General features: G+C 34.2%; 1 protein-coding gene and 1 non-coding gene across 2 annotated transcripts in view; both read right to left on the bottom strand.

Moving 5' to 3' along the window:
* Positions 1–25961, bottom strand: part of LOC146461344 (uncharacterized) — a 227734-nt gene that overhangs the window by 25461 nt on the left and 176312 nt on the right. The gene's annotated exons all lie outside the window — the stretch shown is intronic.
* Positions 20309–20382, bottom strand: Trnay-aua (transfer RNA tyrosine (anticodon AUA)). Its single transcript has one exon. It is a non-coding gene; the product is annotated as a tRNA-Tyr (tRNA).

Raw genomic sequence — 25961 nt, 5'->3', positions numbered from 1 at the left:
TTTTTCTTGTGATCTTTCCGGATGACTTTGTCTATTCTGAATACCTCTTGTTTTGCTTTCAACAATTCAGCTTCATAAAAGCTGCCTTGTATCTCTTCATTATTGAGATCCTTCAGTTTGTAAGTGATCGGCTTGGTGTATTGGATTTTATCGATAATAAACACTTCTTCAGTCCAATTTGGTGTATAACCTTTATCAAATAGCTTTCTTTTATACTTTGATATCCTAACCTTGTCATCTACTTTAAACTTAGGCAATTTTGGTTGCTTCATATTACCATATAGGTTGAAGTAAACAGTTCCTTTATTTTTCTTTTTTCTGGCTTCTGTTGGTGTCATTTTGATTGAACTGTGTTTAGACATATTGTACTGTTTCAACAACATGGGTAATATATCCAGATACATTGTATTGCCTTGGGCAGTGAACTGCTTCCACATCTTGGTTTTGATTGTTCTATTCCATCTTTCCACCACTGATGATTTTTCTTCATTTTCTGTTGAATAGAGTTTTATGTTGTGTTTATCGAGTAAGTCTTTCATATGTTTGTTGTAGAACTCTGAGCCTTTGTCAGTCCATAGATACTCTGGTTTATCCCCTTCTTTGAAAATCTGTTGGAATGCTTTGGTTACAGTTTCACCTTTCTTATCTTTTAACGGAATAATCCAGCCGTATTTACTGAAGATATCTATAACCATGAGAAGATACTTATAACCTTTGTTCCATTTACTCAACTGTTGCATTTCAACAAGATCAGCAGCCCATATTTCATCAACATGATTAACAACAACACGCCGTCGAGTAAAGTTACGCTTTATGGGTTTATGCAGTTCATCAGCTAATGTTTCTTGCCAGTTTTTACTCGACGGCTTTTGGCGTTTTTTGAAGCTCCAAGTCCAAGCTTTTTCTTTGTGGCTATTGCAGCTTGAGCTAAGCTTGTACCCCAAGGTCTTTCACGATAAGGTATTTCAGATATTCTTTGTAGCATAATATCATCAGCTACGTGTTTATCGGATAATGATCTAGCATTACTATAATCTATATCATGTTGTTGGCAAATAGCATCTAGTTTATTTATTGGTTCTCGATAATTGGGATCATTTGATGCTAATCTTTCTTCTAATTTTGTGCCAGGTCCACAATAATTGTATTTTTTCCCCTTAGGAGTTCTCATATGTAATTCTCCAAGTTTGGATAGTTGTTTTTGAAGATCGAAACCACTCCCATCAAGATTCTTTCTGTCAGTAACATATTTTTTATTTGGGCGTACTTAAGTAGATAATTGATCAAGCATTTCAGAACCTGTCTTCTTTATAAAAGGAGTAGCTTTTTCTAAGGCATAATCAAGAGCCTTCTTTTGTAGCTTGGGATTTCTCAATGCTTCAGATCCATAATATCTACCCATTTCTACAGCCTTTTTACCCAACCATGGGATACCATGTTGAATTAACATATCAGCACCAGTTGATGCTAAAGAATCCATTATGCCCGTCCCTTTGGACGGGCTGTTCCGTTTCCCTGATTTTGTTTAACGAATTTGGTTTTTTTTATCCCGCATTCTGCACAAGTACAAAAGAACATTAAACGATTGTTTTTTGTTCGGAAATAACCAGAAGGTTCAACACATTCAGTTTGTTTTTTCTGTTTAACACAATACGATTTTACCATTTATACATATATATTACACAATATTTTTGAAATAATTTATTATGAATTCATGATTATCACTATCAGTAGTATTCAAATGTAAATTGGTATTATGAATTGTTTCTGGAATTGATTTACCTTTTTGACGTTCAATTAAATAATACAGGCACCAGTATCCACATAGTACAGAATCTCTATCTTGAATTTCATCTGATGAATATATCAAAGGTTTACCACTTGTTGAAAGATATTTTTCAACTCTTTTAGGCATGGGCAATCCAAAACTATCAAAATATTCAGCATATTTGTTTCCATTTCGATATGCAATCCAATGTGTGCCTGATCCGATATAATCATCAAGATTTATGATTCCCACTTCATTGTTTATCATGGATGTTGGTAATTTATCTTTGCTGAAAACTCCTCTAAAATATTTGATACCAAGTTGTTTAACCCAATTGATTAGATCGAAATTGCTAAGTGGTTTATTAATAAATTTTACAATATGTCGCCGATTAGTGGGATGCCTTTGAAAGGACTGTTTTTTCCCAGTAGTAACCCTTTGCCTTTTTTGGAGGTTTTTTTTTTACTCCCATGCCTATGGGTTGTTTCCAAGTACCATAAAATGGAGGTGGTCTATAATCAGCCGGAAGAACCAAACCACCATTGGTATTTTTTGGAACATAAATGGGTACAGACCGTCTTGATCTCTCTCTGTCTACTTGCAACCCTCTACCTGTTAATGCATTCAACAATAAAGGAACGCCAATTGAAGCCAACAATGTACCCAAGAAACCACCTGATTGACTCTTTGTCGGTTTGATAACAATCTGTCCACCAGTATGAATTGCATTAACGATTTGTTTCTTTTGTTCATTTGTCAACCAATCTTTATACTTTATCAATTGATCAACTTTGTTTTGTGGAATTAAGAACCCGCCAACCTGTCCTCCGAGCTTTGCTTGGGATGAAGGCTTTCCCGAGCCTTTTCCTTTTCCAAATATCTTGTCAACACCAAGACTGGCAAGACCGGATAATGCTCCAGTAGCGAGTGGACCAACAGCTTTCGAAGCTAGACTTGTTACGGCTGGAAGTGCCCTAGCACCAAGACTGAATAATGATGACCATAGGCTTCCTCCCATTTTAACTGCTTTTCGTATCTGTGTTTTTGATATTTTGATATCAGAACCAGTACCATTTTCCATTGACTTTCGTAATCTATTTATTTGGGACTTTGTTAACATAAGTTGGTCAGGTCCATTTAGTTCATCATGTGATAATCTGATTGTTATTGCTGAATTATTTCTCAATGCTTTTGCTAATTTTTGTTTTTGTCCTTGAGACAATTTTACACCATGTGAATGATAGCTAGTCATATCTTATATATGATATGTGTAGATAATTTTTTTAACGGAAAAGTAATTTGCCGTCTTTCTGTACAAGTTCAGCATCTTGTTCGTAAAGAGTTAGAGCATAAATTGAATAAGCTGTAGCAGTCGTACCTGACAGTTCATAATGGAATGCTAATTTAGTGGTACCATCTCTTATATCCATCTTTTGTTTTGTTAGGTCAAAGTACAAAAACCCGAATAATGATTTGAAATTAGATGTATTCAAAAGTGTACCTTGTCCATATTCATTATTAGCGTGAACATATTTCAGAATGTCACGGTACACTCGGTTTATATTCACTTCTGGGGTATAGTGTACATCTGGATACTCATTACCATTTCCCACAACAAGATGGGCATTAGAAAGAGTTCGCGGATCTGTTGATACACTGAATGTGTTGTACAAGAAAGGATTGGCTGTTTGAGCATCGACATTTGCATCATTGATGATAAACACAAACACATGTCTTGGTCGTTCGATTCCGCTGGTGATTTGAAAAACGCCAGCTCGTCGTGTAGTACTGTTTGATCGTTCAATGTTTTCACGCAGATATGTCCATTTATGCGGTTTCATAAACTGATCAATGTATAATAACTGTCCTTCTGAATTGAAAGTTATTCTTGGCACAACTAGTTGCATCCTCATTATCATAACACGACAGGCAGCTCCAGCTTGCCAAATAAGATTTCCATCAGATTCAATTTCTAGATTTAATTCCAACCTTGTTGAAGGAAGAAGCTCATCTCGAAGAGCCTCAAAAAATGAATAACGATTAAGAGAAATTTCTGTGGGAACATTAACTGAAACACCCAGAAGTGCTTTTCTTGCAGCAAATCCTTTGTTAAAGTTATTTCCAGCTCCTTCTTCAGCATGTCGGTTTGTATCCAAATAAAATAATTCATTTGTTGCAGTTGATTGAGCATAATCTGAGTTATATTCCAACAGATTCTTGATATTGACAGCATGATTTGCATCGTTACAGTCATAAACTTTCCGACCATTTAGCTTCACATCGAAATTGTTGATGAATGAATGGGATCCATTGACAATCCCATTATGATCATCAACCGCAATATTAGCGTTAGCCATTGTTTGTACTTTAAAGGTCATTGAGATTCTAGCATTGTACCAGTCGAAAGGTGTTACCTCACCTGTGTTGTCAACCACAAACCTGTATCCAGTCTTCTTTTGAGAAGCATTATTTGCAGGGGCTGTAGTATTCAGTGGTGTTTCAAGTTCGAAAAAGACATCTTCATAACGTTCTAAATATTTTGGATTCCTGAATGATTTCATTATACTAATATATTACACAATTTTTATTGTATCCTCAATAAAGAAATAAAACTTGTTTCATTTCTTTATTGATCACACAATTTTCCTCCTTCTCATTTTCCCACCAGATATTATCTGATTAACTCGATCTGCTATTTCCATATCAGAAAGTTGTTTTGCACTCGGTTTACTTGAACCGACTGGATCAAGTGCCACCATTGGTTTAGGCACACTAGTGGGTGACATGATTGGAGGTTGTTTTTTGCTCAATAACTGAACTATCTTATCTCCGGCTTTATTACCAATATGTTCTCCAGTTTTTGTAACAGCCTTTTCAGCTGCTGTTTTAACTCCTTTTTTAGCTAATTCTTTTGCCGTTTTTCCGAATAATTTTGATGCAATTGATTGGAATATATTCCCTCCAACAATTGATTCATCATAGATATTCTTTCTAACATAACAGCCCAATTCTGGGTCAAATCTTCTTTTGAATTCACTTTGTCTCATTATACAATTTCATTACACAAAACTTGAACGTAGAATTAAACTCATAAACCAATCGATGTTGTTTAAATCAATTAACCGGTTTAATGCATCCGTTACCGTTATTCTAATTTCAGATATAATATTTTTTGATACTGGACTGAATAAAGCTCTTTTCGGTTCAAAAGTAAATGGGTATGATCTTCTTAAATTATCTGTTGGGATCATTATCAGTGTATTTGTTAATATTCCATCGCTGATACTGTCGGTTATAAGATCACAATTTATGTTTATGACATCAATGCTATTGGTTATATTTGGAAGTTTGCTGCTATATTCAGTAGCAGTAATTATTTTAGGCTTGAAACCGATCAGATCACCAAAATTTGAATTTCTAATGTCTAATCTCCATTTATTTCCAAGTTCGACAACGACACGATAACTTGATAAAACAAAATACAGTTTGACAGATACACCATTAGCTGGTTGATCATCGTTTTGTTTAATGGCCTGTGTGATATAATCATTGAGATCATCATAAGTGTACATACCATCAACAAATGTGATTGTTTCCCAATTGGCTCCACTATCTTTGGAGTAGCGGATTTTATTATTGTTGTTTTCCTCCTCAATATTATGCCATGAATAAGTCATTGACACACGATTTACTGCTAGTTCATGTTTCATATTGCTGCCAAGATGAATTGGTGGATTAAACTTGATTGAAAAGTCTTCAGGCCGACTCCTACCTATTTTTTGACGATTAATGGATGATATCTTTATTTCTCGTTCTTGCATATATATCATCACATTACATAATTCTTCAACAGCTCAATGAGTTGTTTATTGGAAATCGTACCTAGTTGATTCAATTTATGGGCTATCTGAGAAAATTCATTTTTAACTCCATTATTCCCAGCTAGTATACTTCCGCCGAGAAGTTCCATCCTGTCAAGTAGGTCATTTATATTATTGAAATAGACAACTCCTGATCCTATTTTTTTGAACTTATTACTGGTTTTATGGATTGGAATCTCACTCAGTTGGTTTAATTCATTGAAAACCATTTTGGCTATATCGCTGTATTTCTTTTTCGAATTGAATCTCTTTGTGAGGAGATCAATGGTGTCAAAATCAACCTTCTTATCAAGCACTTTTTGCCCATCTTTTGATGCAATAAGACGTAATTGTCCCATTAATTTGGGGATATCAATCAAGAGGCCACCATACTGGCCCGATTTATTTATCTTGTAAGCATTACGTTTTGGTTGCATTCTATTCATCGATGAGTTGATACCTTCACCCATTCTAAGAGATTTAACAAAATTTAAATATTTTTTCACTAGAGCGGCGTCATTTGCTACATCGAAGTTTCTATTCTTTTCATATGCTTTAATTATTTCATTAAACAGACTCTCGACCCTCATAATGTAATTTGATTTTGTAACCTCTCTATTAGAAATTGCAGTGGCTAAATTGCTAGGTGATAATAAATTCAAATCTTCCAATCTCTGTAATTCTGATGAAGAAAATTCAAAACCTTTCCCGCTGATGGTTTTGAGACCTTCAGGGATTACTGAAATCCGTTTTCTGTATTTTTTAATAGTTTCTATTTGCCTGTCTAACATATCGATTTTATCTGAATTTGAGATTTTACCTTTACCTCTTGATAAAACACCTTTTTGTCTACCCATTTCTTTTATTATTTTCCTAACCTTATTATTATAAACATTAAAATCAATCGAACCATCCTGACTACGTTGTAATACTGAACTAGGGGGTAATAATTCATATTTCATCAATGTCTCAATTTCATAATCATCAAATCCTGTGTCCAGATCTGCTTTTTTTTGATTTGACGACATCATAGCTGGTTTGTAATTAATCGACAGTTTTGTTTCTTTTTGTGGTTGTGGTTGTGGTTGTCCAGGCTGAATTGATAACATCTCAATATTTTCCAAACCTGATGTGATTGCTTTTTGGTTTTTCTGCAACTGCTCAATTAATTTATCCTGTTTGGCATCAATTGTTTGTTTTGTCTCTTCTTGAGCTTTAATTATTGGTTTGAACGTTTCTGATAAGCCCTGTTGTAAATCTTGTTTATTATGCTTGTATTCCTTCAATGTTCCTCTTAACTCTTTAGTAAGAATTCCAGCCTTAATCTTGCCTTCAGATATTTGTTTCAATCTTTGTAAGTCCATTATACCATTTGCTTACACTAAATTAATGTTACTTATCTCAACTTATCTTAACTTATCTCAACTTATCTTTCTGAAATCATATATATGTTGTATAAACAATAATATATGGATATTCCAAACTATGACAATAAAAATGAAAACAACAATTTTAAACGACTGTATGGATTCATGCCAAATGATACATTTCGAATGCGCATCTGTGGTAATTCTGGTTCGGGAAAGACTAATCTTCTTTATCACATGCTTATGAAGCCATTATTATACTATGACCAGATACATCTTTATGCAAAAAATCTTGAACAACCAAAGTACAAAGATATGATTCAAAAGCTGAATGATATATCAAATAGTGTTGGTTATGATGTGATAGTTTATAGCAATGATCAGATAGTTCCAGTTGAGAGTTTAATGGATGATGAATCACAAAAGATAATCGTGTTTGATGACTTTATTTGCGATAAAAACCAAAAACCATTAATTGACTATTTCATAAGAGGCCGACATAAAAACTGCTCTGTTATTTACCTTAGTCAATCATTTTACAAGACGCCAAAGGACATCAGGTTGAACTGTTCACATTTCTGTGTCTACGACTTCCCAAGCAATAATGAACAGAGTCTGATATCCCGTGAATTGGGAGTTGATAAGGGGATATATATTAAAGCCACCAAAAAACCATATTCTTTTCTCTATGCTGATAAACCTATGAAGACGGTAAAAAGAAACTTTTACGGAACAGTCTCGTGAGAGCCTTCATCCCAAGCATAGCTTGGAGGAACAGTCTAATCAATTAGTATAATGGGAATTTTCAATAATGAAACAACTTCTGCATCAGGTTCTGGATCAATAGGACAACAAGGTCCTCAAGGCCCTCCAGGCGTTGGTTTTATACTGACAGATAATGGTGATTATAACTTAGAAAACAAAAAAATGGTTAATGTCAAACAAGGCACTGATCCTAATGATGCTGTTATAAATAGTCAAATTCAATTGTTGGATGGAGCACAATCAGGTATAGTCGTCAATAATAAAGCAGTAATTTACAGCAATACTGGCAGTGTTCATACTAACAGCATATATTTACAAGATACACCAGACGGTGCTGGTAGCTCTAATGATGTTCGATTAATGACTGAGCATCAGTCTTATCAAAACATTCATCTTAATATACCAGATTTGAAAAACTTTGATGGTCATGGTGGACGAGCTAAAAGCGAAATAATGGTCACATCAACAGAACAACATATCACCGGACGGAAAACATTTTTTGATATTAATGTTTTAAAACCTGATAATGACGATCAAGCAGCGAATAAAAAGTACGTTGATGATTCTGTTAAAAAAATACCATCACCTGATTTATCAGGTTATTTGGAAAAGGATGGATCATCACCAATGACTGGTAACCTTGATATGGGTAATAAACAAATCACCAATCTTGGTGCTAATATACAAAATACCTATGATGTTGTCAATTTGGGTTTTTGTGATACTAAATACCAACAAAAAGTTTCAAATAGTGATCTTGATATGGATCAACATCGGATAAAAGATATGAAACACCCAACTGATGATAATGATGCTGTTACTAAACACTACGTTGATCAAAACTTTCTTAACCGTATAAATCCTGATGCATTGGATGGTGATCTAGACATGCGTGGTCATACAGTTAAATTTCTGGAATTATCGAGCGAGCCATCAGCTGCTGCTCGGGTGTCCGAGCTGAATCTTAAAGCTGATAAAAACTATGTTGACAATCGAGATAACTATGTTATCAATACTTTTTCAACTTTAGTTAATACCACTTTTAACAACCTCCTGAGAAGAGATGGGACCAATTCAATGACTGATGATTTAAATTTGGATGATCATAAGTTGATAAATGTTAAAGAGCCAACCAATGATAAAGACGGTGTAAATAAAAAGTATTTTGAAGATAAACTTGCTGAATCACATTTGATTAGTAGTCATAAGGAAAACGTTTTCAAATACCTGTTAGACACAGATGAATCAGCTTCAGAGTATAATATAAGGGTTAATGGAATTGATGAAAACTTCCCAGAATCCGCTCATCAAAATAAAAAGGCTTATTCTATCACACTCATAAAAGACTCTGATGGGTCTAATGATTATCGAAGTGGTATCTCATTCAACATTTATCCATTACCCATTGGTACGTTCACAATGATATTTGAATACTATTGGCCTGAATCAACTAACGTATCATTGTCAACTCAGGGAACTACTGTCTATATTCACAAACAAGTCTATAAAGCATTTGATAATTATGGTAAGTTATTGGTTCAAATAAATAATAACAGTAAAGATACTCCAGATCGTATAACATTAGTCATCCATGGCAGAACCACCCGTCGTCCAGATGCATACTTGATAATTTACGGTATTAAAGATTGGAGTAATAGTGTTGATCCTGCAGTTTATGACGGATTACTGAATAACATGTTTATTTCAGAAAATAACTGGATGAAGATGAATGTAGGCCTTAATATGAATGGTAAAAATATTAGAAATTTACCTATTCCATCAAATCCAACTGATGCAACTACAAAACAATACGTTGATTTTAATGTCCCAACTAAAAATTTAAGTGGAAACTGGGATTTCAAAAATAAGCGGCTGATGAATATTGAGTCACCATCTGGCGACAACGATGCATTAACATTAAAATATTTCGGGAATCAGTTTCTCACAAATTATGGTGGTAAAATAAGCAGTGGTGTTTTACAAAATAATGCTGATGATAATAACTTCACTTTAACTGATACAGATTATTTTATCATTGTAAAAATAAAAATAACAAGCAATGCCAATTTAAATAGCGCTCAAATACTCGTCAATAAAGTGAATCATGGAGATTCATCACAAAGCGATGCTTACTTCAGAATTGGAAATATCATTAATGGTGACAATACATTCGACATTAATAGTTCCAAATTAAAATCTGTTAACTCATTGACAATTCTCGATTCAATTGGTACTGGTGTCACACTTGATGGTACTTTCATTTTGTACATTTTACACTCCGATTTCATTGATGCACATTTCGGAATTAAGTTAGATGTCAATGGTAATATAAACTTAAATAATCGACGACTGCGTAATGCTGCAGATCCAGTTGATGACAAAGATTTGGTTACAAAAAGATGGGTAAAACAATTAACATATCGCCAAATTATTTATGGAGTATCTAATAGTTCTGGTGTTTTCACTTACGGGTCTAGTAGTATCAAATTACGTATGAATCCTGTTGTTTACTTTCAAAAACTAATTCTTCTTTCAGCTACATTCAGTGGTAATATACAATTGATAATATATATGGATAGAAGACATTTAGTTTCACCAAACAGATATGTTAATGCAGTAATATCAGCTAATTCTGAACTTATTATTAATTTCCATAATCTTAGATTGCCATCAATACTATCACTCATGATCGTCCAAAGAAATACGCAAAAATTAATACCAATTTCTGGTGTTAAATTTACCCTTTTCTACAATTTAATAATCTAATCATATGATATATAACATGCCTTACATTGAAGATGAAAACGGTGATCATATATTAGATGAAGATGGTAACAAAATAGAATACACCATGACTTATGAATCAATCGATCCTAACCATAAACATAAAGAACCAATACATGTAAATGATGATGGTGACATTGATACTGAAGACCGACATATGGCCATCAAAGATGCTGCTGAAGATAAACATGCCACTTCACTTGGCCAAATAAAAATTCTTTTAAATAATTTGAAAGATGAAATAAATAATCAACCACAAGATGATCCAACTCCACAAATTATGAACCAAGTTATGAATGAAATAAATAAAACCAAAACTGCTATTCATAATGATATCGGTGAAGACATCAATATGATTTCAACTAAAATGAGTCAATTAGAATCCAAAATAAATAATGATATACAATCCATCAGTTCCAAAGTAAATGATAATGACCATAATATTAATACGTTAAATAATAAATTAACAAGTGAATTAGCTATAATTAACAATAAATTAACAAGTGAACTAACTAGAATCGGTAATGAACTATCTGATAAAATATCAAATGATATTAAAATAACAGTAAATAAAATTTTCAATCCTGAATAAGATTAAAATAATCTATTATTATAATGAACTCTATAATTGACTTCAACCACATTAGCAACACATTAACATCTGACCAAATTGATGAATTGAAATCTTATTACCGCGCATACCATAAAAAAATGTGGACTTTTAAAAAAGCTTATAAAAAGTTCAAAAAAAGAAAATTAATCGGAAATATTTTAACCGGAATATTCGCAACTGGTGGAATATCAAGTAGTCTATTCACATCTGGTATATCATTAATAGCAACAGCCACAGTTGCATATATCATTCAAACATATATGCAACATAAAAATTTTGACAGAAAAGAATACCAATGCCATTACGCCTATCAAAGATACGGCCACTTATTAATATCCATAAAAGAAATCCTTAGAAGTGGCGAATTTGATGATGATCTCCTGAAAAAACTACAACATGCTGATGATTATATTTTAGACAACACACCGATTGTCGATAAACAAGCCAAGATGTACGATGAGTTATTTCGCTAAATCATTTCATCACCAATCAAATCCAATATATTCTTCCAATATTTTTCATAACTTTTTAACGTTTGTTTCGATTTTATACTAGTAAGCTGACTGTGATATAATCCCATTTTGTCCAAAATTCGCTCCAATAAATATTTCACACTGATAATACGTTTCCTTTTCCCATTAATACTGGGGAGAATTTTATTAATTCGGGCAAAAATATGATGTATTTTTTCCCTCTGCCGATAATTAATACATATAATCGATGCTGCTGACAAATCATCGATTATATTTTTGAGATGATATTTTCGATTGTAAACGCTCTTTTTACGAAAGCGATAAAGATTCTCTCGGAAATCAACATATTCGTTTACAAATTTATAGCCAGCAACTTGCCCGCAATTTTTACAAACTGAATAACCTCTATCAGCAATAATATCTTGATTATCACAGCATCGTTCGTGTTCGATCGGCTGACGATTTTCAAACTGCTCATAACAGAAAGGACAAGACTCTTCAAAATCCTTGAAACCTTTATGTATTTCCAAATCACAATTCATTCTACAATATATTATTATACACGATATTGTTTAATACGCGTAAGACAAATAACGAAAAAAGCCTTTGTTATGCAAAATGTGAAACTTTTTAATTAATTCATACGACTGCATAAACAGCCTTGCATATGGACATTGCAACTAAAGTTTCATTTAAAATATATTTCATTACTTTCACATATACTAACAATTTCACGCCAGTTTGTACTAAAAAAGCGAATTGGTAAGTTTGAATGCATTAATTTATTATATTTTAGTGCTAAATTGTGAAGCTTAATTAAAAAATAAGCATGCGCTTGTGAATAATCGGTGAGCTTTAACAATTTAGCCATCTTCTTACCGCTTATCTCTCTAAGCCTCTGTGTGTAAACCTTTCCTTATCCATGATGGCTAGAATGCGGTGAATGCGTTTCTTACGCGTAAGAAAAAAAGTAACGACGATCTGACTGTATGAAATTGATCGGTCAAAAAAATCATACGACTGTCATATGACTTTAAACACAATAGACTAAATTTAGACGTAAGCGGGAAATTCCCATTGCATTACATCATTTCCGAGAAAGTGAAACAGTGTTTGGATAATGGCGTGACTGCGTTTCTTACGCGTAAGAAAAAAAGTAACGACGAAGAGACAAGCTATTGACAGCAAAGAATAAATTTTTCGAAATGGTTTAAAGAAATGTCACTATTCAATAGTATAAAGAAATGGAAAAGAAATATATCATAAAATTTCCAATTAAAGCCGAAAAACACATGAAGAAGGTTATACGCTGTTATCCAATGGAAGATAAATGCCCATGCATCAAAGTAATAAATCAATTAACCAAATGCCACAGTTGTAAAAAGAGAAGAACATATCGACAATTTTATTATAATGGTAAAGTAACTTCCGTTTGTGAAATATGTTTTAGCAGCCGAGATCCAAAAACAGTTAATCTAATATATTCAGGTAAGCCGGTTCGATTAGAAGAACGCGATATTTGTGATTCTAATGTTTTTGTGATAACAAATTTTTATTCGGTCGTTTTCAGGCAATTTTATGGAAGTATTCTCATTTTCGAAAATGGAGAAACAAATTCATACATATGTGATGGAACAGTTCAAAATATGCCATTGTCATATTTTGATGAATGGAAAAATCATCTACTATTCAAACATATTAGAATAGTGTTTTGAATAAATAAATAAGGCGCTAATGGATGGGATAATTACAGGGATTGTGGGGTCGAGGATGAGATAATAATGGTGATAACAAGCTTACCGTAGCCATATTTTGGCTTGTATTTCAGAGCCGGTTTCAAGCCAAAATATGGCGCAATTTTCAGAAACGCTTCACAGATTGAATACTTATCCTATTTATAAACATTGATGATGCAAGAGTGTGGCGGCCATATTATTATTCAAGAATGGCTCTAGGATTTGGCGCAATTTTGTTGGCGCGGTAATTGATTTGAAATCCATATCTTGGTTGAGCGCGGGGTGCATTACAAACCCTTAAAAGACGCTTATGAATGAACCATTTATCGCTTCCCAATGACGGGCAGTTATTGAATTGATGTTCCATATGATGAAATTCTGATGGCGCAATTTTTAGTGCAATTTATCAACGCAAAATTTTGAAACTGCGCTTATACCCCCATTTCCTATACTACTTTAATGCTATCCATAATTGTTTTTTTCCTTTATCTTTTATTATTCTTCGATAGACTTCTCTTTAGTCCACCAGGTTTCTGTGTGATAGAAATATTAACACTCAGATAATTTAAATATTCCTCATCATCCAAGAGAGAAACGTTCATTTTCCACATGCCAGGTCCTTTTGCCTCTCCAATTTCACCGAGGATTAAACTAATTGCCGCATGGTCCGTTCTTATCGCAGGGATAATGTCCGTAGAATTGACGAAATCACACAGATTATTAGAAATAAGCCAAAAATCCAGACGACATAATATATTAGGTGATTTTTGACTCCAAGTATAGCTTCTTGTTTCAAGATTTTTGACTCTCCAGATATCAACTAAATCCAATTCATTTTGCACACATTCTATGCTATTCACAACCGATTTCCTTGGTAACATTATTCCACCTCGTTTATCTAGATTTGGGTTTAAAGGGCAGTTAAAATCTCCACCTAAAATTATATTCTCCTCAGAATCTAAGTTTTCAATTTGAAGCAAAGTATGCAACTTCCTGAAGAATTGGACAGATTCTTTATCTTTGTTTGGTGCATAAATATTGACGAGTACATACACTTTGTCGTCAACTTTAATTTTAGAAATAATAAAACGCCCGAGGGGATCGGAAATTGTGTGAAGCACTGAACAATTTGCCTTGTTGTTGATCAGTATTGCAGTTCCACATGAATTTGGGCTACCGTGTGAAAAAAGCATTTTTCCGCCCCATTCATTTTTCCATTGTATTTCTGTTGTTTTGTTTGAGTGCGTTTCTTGTAAAAAATCACATCTGCGCTCTTTCTGCGACACCAGGTGAAAATTGTACGTCTTTTTTTGAAGTTGCTAATTCCCCTTACATTCAGAGACATTATTTTTAAAGTAGCTGACATGTTCTACCTGCGTAAACAATGAATTCCATATATAAGAACTGAAATTCCGAATAAACAGCTGAGGGTTGAAGGACTTACGAACTTCCGTAAAAAATATATTCCTGATTGTTTTGAAGTAAATACAAAAGAAATCATTCTTCGCTTAATACTCAACAGTGTGAACTTTGCAAAAAAACATCCCACTAAACTAAGACAGACTAAAATACAACCGCAAATGACATATAAAGGAACACACACATTACTCCTCTCTAAGAATGCAAGATGGGATAATATAAACTCCATCCAACATTCAGAACTCCGTCGAACTTGTTAGCCCTTTATTCCAATTGAAACACTTTAGGCCCGCCAAATCAGAATTCTCTTAACATCATTTTATGTAAACATTAGAAATCGCAACCGACAGAGCGCAATCAAAAGCGCATTCTCTAGCCAAACGGAAATTTACATTGGGACAAATTTACCATTTATATAGAGCTTGTCCGGTTCTGATTTGCTAAAAGATGCCTTCATACCGTTCTTTTTGGCCTCCTTTAACTTCTTGATTTGTTTACGTCGGCGCTCAATAATCTCCTGAGGATAATCTTCCAGAACTTTAATCTCGGAATCTTGCAGGTGAAAAGAAGCTCTCAATACCATCTCGCGATCCTGGTAGCGGAGAAATCTTGCTATAATCGGTCTTGCCTTTCCAGCGGTAGGTTTCCCCAGACGATGTACTCTCTGCAATTCTATCTTCTTTTCTGGGTTTTCAAGTCCAAGGCCATTCTCCAGAAATTCAAATAAAATGTTACGTGTGTTAATCGCTTCGCTGCCTTCTTGATTACTCTTTGTTTCCCTTTCAGCGAGACCAAAGAATTTCAAATTTTCTCTACGACTGTAGGCTTCTGCATAGAGGTGCTGCGTATGCAGGTCTTCTTTAGCTGTTTCGAGAAACTTTATTTGCAATTTTAAGCCTTCCAATTCTGTATTCATCCATTGTAAACCGTCATCCATCTCCTTCAGATTCTTCTCAGTAACACGTGCGCCATCTTTCAGCTTCGATACGTCACTTTCCACTATAGTCATCTTTGCACAAAGATTGTTTAAGGTGGTTTCAATGCTGTCTAGCTTATTCAGCTTAACTAGTATTTCGTCGAGCTTTCTGTCCACTTCTCCGACATATCTACGGCAAGCGGTGATTCGGGCGCTCCTTCCAAAACTTCTTGGACTTCGCCTTCGTGTTCAGCGTGCGTCGAGTTCTTGAGTCGCTTATCTAACGGAGAGCTTGATTCCGACCCGCTAGAATCACTTCGTTGGGTTAATGTACGTTTTTGAGTAACAGTTTTCGTTGGTAGCTTTAGAGTGACAGCAATATCATCCATAGACGGGCAACATTTAGTTTACAATCAGCTAACAAGTGCGGAGCTCTTACGGACACGTCTGTTCAGCCATCTTGTCCGTGCCCAGTCCCCAAATTGGAGGGGGAAAAAGAGTTATCGGACAAACGCGCAGTTTGGGATTGGATTAAATACAATATCAGAAAGCATGCTATTAAGTACTCTAAAGAAAAAACTAAACAGAGAAATGATCTAGAAAAGATAATTCAAGACGAATACAAAGAAGCAACCAGACGGTTTGAAAATGACCCAAATGATTTAAACAAATCTCGTTTAAATGAAGTCAAAGAGAAGCTGGAATTATTTTATGAAGAGAAAACGAATGGAATTATTGTACGTGCAAGGGCTCGCTGGCATGAGCATGGAGAAAGAAGCACTAAGTACTTTTTGAATTTGGAAAAGAGAAATCATGTGAAGAAACATATCAGAAAGCTGTTAATAAGTGGCGCTATAACAACTGATCCTTACCGGATACTCTCCGAACAAAAGGATTTTTATTACAACTTGTACAAATCAAAAGCGACAGTCGATTACATCAACGATTTTCTTGAAAATGTTCGTCTTAAGGGGGCAATTCACCTAAACGCCATTTTCCCGCCACTTGACACGGCTTTAATGGAAATATCTCATTCACGTTTCAAGCAATCCAAAAACCCTATCATTATCCAGTGAATCTGTGTTGTGGGATATTTTGTAAATTTTTGGGTGATTTTTGGGTATATTTGGGAGAAGTAGTTTTTTTAGAAGGATTGGTGAAATTAAGAGAAATAAGAAATATTGAAGATTTAGTGAAGTTTTAAAATTAGAATTTGTAGTTAATAATTAATAGACGGATACCAAGTTAGTCCACTAGCAACCTGGGGTGCTCTTGCGTGGGTATCAACTGTCTGTTGGTGTTCCAAAAATCATTTTCTTTCTTCTATCCCTTCTTCAAACCTCTTTAAATTTCATTCAAATTTAGGTAAATTGCCCCCTTAACCTTTCAAGAGGAGTCAGGCAGGGTGACCCTTTGTCTCCTTATCTTTTTCTTTTAGCTGTTGAGACTTTGGCAATTTCCGTCAGAGAAAATGTTGAAATAAAGGGAATTGTAATTGAACAGCAAGAGACCAAATTATTACAATATGCTGATGATACAACTGCGGTTCTCGCTGACATAGAGTCGGCCCACATACTCTTTCAGTTGCTAGAGAATTTTAAAAATATATCAGGTTTAAAGGTCAATAGCTCAAAGACAGAGGGAATGTGGCTGGGATCGCTGAAAGGAAATGAAATGAAGCCGCTCAGAATCAAATGGCCGAGCGATCCAATAAAAGCCCTTGGAGTCTTCTTTTCATATGATAAAAAACTTCTCTTTCAAAAAAACTTCTCAGAAAGGCTTGACAAGATAAAAAAAATTAATTAATATCTGGTCCTCCAGGGGGTTATCCCTTTACGGGAAGGTTACTATTATCAAAACTCTGCTCTTGCCGAAAGTTGTTTACATATCTTCTTTGCTACCTACCCCTGAACATATAGCGAAAGAATTAAACTATTTGATATACAATTTCCTATGGAAAGGTAAAGACAAAGTAACTAGAGTATCTGCAATAAATAATTATGAGGGAGGTGGCCTCAAAATGGTTGATATTGAAAGCATGATCAAATCTCTCCGCCTCTCCTGGCTGAAAAGAATCTTTGGTGATAATTCAGGCGTATGGAAAAGCTATTTAGAATATCTTCTAAAAGAAACAGGTGGTCTGGTTCTTTTTAATTGCAATTATAATATTAAAGACTTAAATATTAATTCTCAATTATATGCAGAGTTATTGAAATGGTGGTCTGAGTTTCGCAAAGACAATGCAGATGATACTAACTGGCATTACTTTATTTGGAATAATCAAGAAATACGAATAAACAATAAACTAGTTTTCTATAAAAGGTACTTCAATAATGGGATTCGAACTGTGGGCGACTTACGCTTTGATCTTAATAATATCGACTCTTATGAATTACAGGCAAAATACATAGAGAAGACGAATTTTCTGGAATGGACTGGTCTACGCCACTCCATACCGCTCAATTTAAGAAATGCTAATTATAAACCGGATCCCATAGTCCTAAATCCATCCTTCAAAACTGACAGTGGTCTTTTCGATGTAACTAAAAAGAAATCTAAAGATTACTATTCCCTTTTTGTCCGTAAAAAGGCACGCTTCCCTAATCATGCGCAAAAACTAAAGTGTGAATTTAATTTATCTGATGAGGCGTTGAAAAAAGCTTTCTGTCTTCCCCATTCAGTTGCTTTTGAGCCATACGTTCAGGCCTTTCAGTTTAAGGTATTAAACTCTATACTTTACACTAATTCAAAATTACATAAAATCGGCTATATTTCAGACAATCTGTGCTCTTTTTGCAAACGGGAATCAGAAACTATACAGCATCTCTTTTATAATTGTTCTTACTCAATTACTTTTTGGAAAGACTTTGAATTTTATTACTTATCCCTGGCAAAACAACAAATACATCTTCAGTTGAGAGATATTTTAATCGGTGTTTTAACACCAGAATGCCACTTACTAGATTACCTGTTACTTATAGGAAAAATTTATTTATGGGGGTGTAGAAGAAATAACGAACTTCCGAATATAGGTGGTTACAAATTTAAAGTATCGTTAAAGTATGACACAGAGAAATTTATTTGTACGAAAAATAATACATTAGACATATTTAAAAAGAAATGGACAATACTTAGACCTATTTAATATATATATGACTTGTACGGGTGTGACTTTGAATTTTTTGTGAGTGAGTGCATGAGAGCATGAGGTGAGTGAGTGAGTGTTGTGAATGGTGTGTTAGTGGGCCAGCGAGTGAGTAAGCTAATTGTAATATTGTACAAAGTGTAAGTGCGTAAGTACTGTCTAGTTTATTATTGTATGTAACTGTGTGTTTTCTTGCAAATAAAAAAAAAAAATAAAAAAAAAAGGTTTCTGTGTGATAACATTTAACCCTTTTATTGTATCATCAATAATTTCATCATCGTTATTACTCATATTCAAGAATATTCTTGGAGGTGGTAATTCATACTTCGTGAAAATAGCAGCATCTGCTGACGTAAAACCTGCTTCAAGATCAGTCAGTTATTTTTTCCATCATAGCTGGTTTATAATCGATTGGCAATGTCGTTGTTTCTTGTTGTTGAGGTAACTCAGGAAATTGCTGCATCATAACTGAATCTTCGAGCCCTGATGTTATTGCTTTTTGGTTTTTCTCTAATTGTTCAAGCATTTTGTCTTGTTTTTCATCAATTGTCTTTTTAGTCTCTTTTTGGGCTTCAACGACTGTTTTGAATGTTTCTGACAAAACTAATTGGATATCTTGTTTATCACGTAAGTATTCTTTGATAGCATTTCGAACCTGTTTGGTTATATTTCCAGCTTTGACCTTTGAATCAGTCATTTTATTTATCGTGGCTATGTCCATGATAATACATTATATAAACTTTTCTCAACTTATCTAAACTTTTCTAACATATCAGTATGGAAATCCCAAATTATGATTCTAAGGAGGGTATAAATAGTGGTTTCAAGCGATTAAACCCATATATGCTACAAGTCACTTTGAGAATGCTGATATGTGTTAATTCAGGATCCGGAAAGACTAATATAATGTATGATATGTTGATGAAGCCATTGGTATACTGTGATCAGGATAAGTATCAGAATATGATGAATCGATTCAAAGAAATCAGAAAAATAGTTGGCTATGATGTTTTGGTCTGCAGCAATGACGAAATCAATCCGATTGAAAATCCAATGGAAAATGAATCACAGAAGATAGTCATATTTGATGACTTCATTTGTTATAAAAACCGAAAAGCAATGGTTGATTATTTTATCAGTGGTACACTCAAGAACTGCTCAGTTATTTATTTATCACAATCATTTTACAAGACCCCGAAGGACATCAGGTTAAACTGCAGTCACTTCTGTATTTACGATTTCCTGAGCAGTAGCGAACGGAATTTGATATCCAGGGAGCTGGGAGCCAATAAAGAACAATATATTAAAGCAACCCAAAAACCATTTCCGTTTCTGGTTGTGGATAAGCCTATGAAGAGAGTGCAAAGGAACTTTTATGGAACAATATAATATATTAATATTATGAAGGAAAAACAAAGGGAGATGTAAAGAATCGACCATAAGAGGACACAGAAAAATTCTGAGCCCCAGATGGGATTCGAACCCACGACCCTCCGTGTTATAGATCGGATGCTCTAACCTCTGAGCTACTGAGGACTCGTTGGTGAGCAAGGGTCATTTTTGTGGGTTGGACTTGGGTACCGCATCCTAGGAATGGACTGCGTGACTGCGAGACGCGGTTCGCAAGTCCCACCCACAAAATGACCTTGCTCGCCAACGAGTCCTCAGTAGCTCAGAGGTTAGAACATCTGATCTAGAACACGGAGGGTCGTGGGATCGAATCCCATCTGGGGTTCAGATTTTTTCTGTGTCTTCTTATGGTCGATTCTTTACATCTCCCTTTATAATATTAATATTTTGCAGTGGCATTAATATTATGGGTATTTTTAATGAACATAGTTCAACCACTTCGTACACAAGAGGTATCGGATCTCAGGGACCTCGAGAACTCCCTGGTGTTGGATTCGTGGTGAAGGGTTCTAACTACAGTTTGGAAAACTGGAAATTAGTTGATATAAAACAGGGTACAGACCCCAATGACGTGGTGACAAAATCACAAATAGAATTATTAAACGGAGCCAGAGCTGGATATGTCGTAAATGAAAAGGCTGTCGTGTATTCGCCTTCAGGTTCTATTTATACACAAAGCCTGCATCTCAAAGACAAACCTGATATTGCCGGCAATTCAGATGTAATCAGAATTATGACTGAACATCAATAGTATAATAACGTACATTTGTATATTCCAAATTTGAAGAATTATGACGGTTATGGAGGTAGAAAAAAGAGTGAAATGGGGAAACGATTGATGGGAAAATAATATTTCGAGATATTGAACTTGCCAATCCTTCAGGAAATTCTAATGCTGCAAACAAATCATATGTTAACACTGAAATAAATAAATAAATACAAAAAAAAAAAAAAAAAAAAAAAAACAATAATGACCCAATTTCGTTAAAAAGGCGGCGATACCATGACCGGTGCATTAATAATTCCAAAAGACAATTACCCCGTACAAGGGAATACGAATAAAGTTATCAGTTATGAATCAACGAGAGATATTTTTATCACGAAAAGAAAGTTTCCCCTTGGAATCGAGTCTGAATATGAATGACAATGAAATAGAGAACCTTCCTGCGCCTGTTTCGGAGCGTCAAGCAGCAAACAAATCATATCATTGACACTTTTTTCTTATAACAAAATAACTGGCGGTTCGATTTGTGGTGACTTAGATATATAAGAGCATTCGATTGGTAGCGGCACCCGCGTGCCTTAGTTTTGTTTCGTAGTATTTTTAGATATTTTCCCTATTATAACCGCAATAAATCACTATAATTTTCCGCTAGCAGTCACGTGTCCTAAGCTTTTATACCTCGAAAAGGAGTGTAATTTTCCATAAGGCTCACAGAAATTCGACGGGAACAACGAGAGCAATTATTGCTGTTTAACTCAGAACCTACTAGAGCGTTCGCCCCAACACGTCCTAATACACAGGATTGCTGTAAGAGTTGGCACAATAAACCTCTCAACCTTGTGGAACCTGTAAGCATTTAGTTTTTTTTTTTTTTTTTTTTTGAGTTTCACGGATATCTCCAACAACGGAGCTGACGCCGCTACACGATTAAATTTCTGAAATTTGATGAATCGGAATCTGTCGCAGTAAGGGTTGCAGAATTAAGTTTAAAATTTAATAAACACGGAGAAAGGATTTCTGGGCCTACAACCTTTGAAACTGAAGTTTTTGTAACTTTGTTGCCGTCTGTCGATAATCAAGCCACTCCGAAAAAATATGTTGATGATGAAATACCAGAATACAACCGATTGATACATCAAATGTCGTCAAAAAAAGACGGTCCAATACCAATGACTGGTAATTTGAATATGGGAAACAACAAGATAACCAATCTTAGAAATCCAATCAATCCTCATGATGGTGCATGTAAATAAAAGGTATGTTGAAGCTGTTACCAATGGTTCTTTGAATAGAAGTGGGGACTTGATGGATGGAATACTTGATATTTATAATAATTTGATACAAAATGTAAGAACACCTTTCGGTAATGGAGATGCAATTCATAAAAAAAACATATCGACGATACTCTATCCCAATCTCGTTTGGCAACAAGTCATAAAAAAAATGCATTCAAATATCTGATCGACCAATATGAGTCATCAAGTGAATACAATATTGTAGTCAATGGTATTCTGAATTTTAATGAAAGCCATCATCAAAACAAAAAAGGCTTACAGTATGACTTTACAAAAAGTTGCTGGTTCTAAAGATAATCGAAGCAGAATAGGGTTCAACATGTATCCTCACGATGTAGGAACCTACACTATGATATTTGAATTTTTTCCGCCTAAAATGACTAATATACAAATCTCATCCCAAACAGCAACAGCATATATCCCGATAAACAAGTGAGTAAAGATTTCACCAATTATTCCAAACTACTAGACTTTTAAGTATAAATCAATAATAGATTCAAAGATACACCAGAGAACATTTATTTTACCATGCATGGCACCGCTACAGCAGATCCTGTACAAGCTTATCTGATAGTATATGGCATAAACGATTGGTCTGATAATGTTTATCCCAGAGTTTATGATGGCACTGATAATGAAATGTTCCAATATAAAATAATCAGATGAAAATCAATGTCGACATTAATTTACAAAACAAACGATTGAAAAATGTTGCATTACCACAACAAGACAATGACGCAGTCACAAGAGCTTTTGTGTCACAAAACAATGGAGATAGTTATTCATACGACACTGTCGATGCAAGAATGTACTTCAAAACACCATTCCATGTGACTTCTGATAACGGCGTTGATATTAATTACATCAAACTACATACTACTCATTCTACGAATAATCGCAGTGGTGAACAGCATACTATAACACAATCATATATGCCATTTGTCTTAGACGAAAACGGTAACCATATAACAGACGGTGACGGAAATAAATTAGAATACACGTAAGTTATGAATTAGGAACTGACCACACTCATAAAGAATCGATACATGTCAATAATAATGGAATTATAGAAACAGAAGACAGACTTCTCATCATAAAAAATGATTTCAAGATGATTATGCCGCGAGTAGTGGACAAATGAAACCAATAGAAAGCACAATAGCATCACCGATTAGTCAAGCTATTCAATCCACTGAATTAGGAATAACAAATTATGTCAAGGATTGTTTAATAATTTCATAAAACAGCGCATTGGCCGAAAACCAATCATATATGGATAAAGCTTCTTGACAAAGATGATTTGGGTCTTGAAGATTTGAGCCAAGTAATTATTTCAAATTCATGGTAAGAGTGAACCGATCGTTATCATAATGTTAAAAGCGAATTAGTCCATGACGCTTTTATAGGTCTTGAATTTTTTTCGCCAAAGACATGCATACATATAATATATACTCCGCTGAACATCCCAAAAGCTGGAAAATGAAAGCAATTGTCGAATAACTTTTTATTGAAAAAGAAATTTCAGTGTCATCAGAAGAACAAATTGAATAATATACCATATATTTATGAAAGCAATGATTAGATATATCAAATATTTCTTAAATGAAACAAAGAAACGACATACTCATATTGATGACAATATATTGAAATCAGCCTTAGCATACCAATATTTATACCATAAGCATTTCAATATGAGTTTATCAGTATCTGATATTCTCGAATTGGCTGACCATAATATGGGGTTAATAGGACCTGATAACAGCAAATTGATACAATTTTTGGAAAGAATTTTCGGATGGATTGATTATTTACGAGCCCACTCGATTTTACACGACGCATATGGAAGATTCTATTTGCATTACAAATTGGACAGAGGTTATTGTTATCCATTATATGGAAAATTAAGTACTAATAACATGAGAAGAAATTTTCTTTGTGGTCAGGCATCTGGATTAATTGATTGCTGGTTCAATAATGTAATAATATAATATAAAGAAACTATCGATTTCAACCACACATCAGATAAATAATTAGAAGATCGAATCAAAGAATTGAAAGCTTATTACCATGTTTATCACAAGAAACAGAGGTGCTATACAAAAGCATACAAAAGATTGAAAAAATGGAAATTAGCTGGTGATTTGACTAGTGTCGTTTTTGCTAAAGAGGGCATCACTATTGTAATACCTACAGCTACAGTTAGTTTGATAGCTGTAACAGCTGCTTCCATATTGATAGAAGTCTACGTGAAACACAAAAATGTTGAAAAATTAAATCAATGTCAATACGCTTTTCAAACATATGGCCATCTTTTAAATGAAATCAAAGATTGTTTACGTTCAAGTGAATTCAATTCTCAAGAATTTTACATCAAAATGCAATTCACTGACGACTTTATACTAGAAAATTCATCTATAGTCGATAAATGGGTCACAAAATATGACAAATTATTTACTTTTTTAGAATCTTTTGAATCACACTACCGGTTAATGCATACAGTTCCTCCCAATAGGATTCATATAAGGCTAACGTCTTCTTTGATTTTGTAATTCGTATCTTTTTATATGGTAACCTAACCACAATAAACAACTTTCTCGTAATGTATTGTATACTAATTTATTCGTTTCCTTTCCCTGTTTATATAAGGTAACAGCTTATCAATTTCCTTGAAAATAAATAGTATTTTGTACTTATTATGTACATCCGCAAAATTGTGCCTACATAGCTTGAATAATAAATAATCAATATGATATTACCTATTGAAAATTGACTTCCTCTTTATTTTATACATGTCCTCATGAAAATCGATGTAGCCGTTATCATACACATAACATCTGTACAGGCCCGCAAATGATCCCGGCCGGCAAATGATCCCCGGACGGGAAATGATCCCCAAATTGTACCGCAAATGATCCCGGACCGGAAGTGATTATAATAAGATGTACCGCAAAAATGAAGGAATGGCCTGGACTCCATTGCCAGTTCACGGATATATGAGGAAAAGACAAATTCCTCAGGCTTTTATAACAACAATAAAAACCGGTAAACGTACTGTGCTAAAAGACAAAATTAACCTGGCAATATTTAATTTTTGGACAAAAAATAAAAGCTATTGATTTTAACGTGTCAGCCATTCGCTCGATTTTAAAACTCTGTTTTAGAAATGTTAGATAAGATACTTAACTTTTAAAACGAAATTGAATTTTTCTCCTTGATCTAGGTCGTGGCATTAACCTACTTTATAGCAACCCTTTCGACAATCCAACATGTACATACGCTTAGGTGGCCCAACCTCAAGCTGTGAGCGATTATCACTTGTGCAATAGCTGTCACTGCGAAAATATGACAGTTTGTCATGAGAATATTTACGATCGGGTTTCAAAGTAGAAATACTGTAAAGTTCTTAATAAAAATGACATCCCTTGGATCCTTGGATTAGCTCGAAATGATATTAGCCGGCACATTTACACGATGACATCAGTTTTGGACGACTGAGATAAGTTATGCTTAAAGTGCCCTTGCATGATTATTATTATTATTATTATGTTTTTTTTTTATTATTTTCATTTGTATATGAATCAACACATACCGCAAAGAAGTTCTGAGAAAAAAAATTCGATTTGGATGAAACGCGTAAATTTAGGTGAGAAAATAAATAAAATTAACAAACAGGCACTTGAAGACTA

Source organism: Pavona decussata, unplaced genomic scaffold (assembly GCF_977016875.1).
Source record: "Pavona decussata unplaced genomic scaffold, jaPavDecu1.1 SCAFFOLD_199, whole genome shotgun sequence".
Taxonomy (NCBI): Eukaryota; Metazoa; Cnidaria; class Anthozoa; order Scleractinia; family Agariciidae; genus Pavona; species Pavona decussata.
This window is presented reverse-complemented; position numbering and strand designations above follow the sequence as displayed.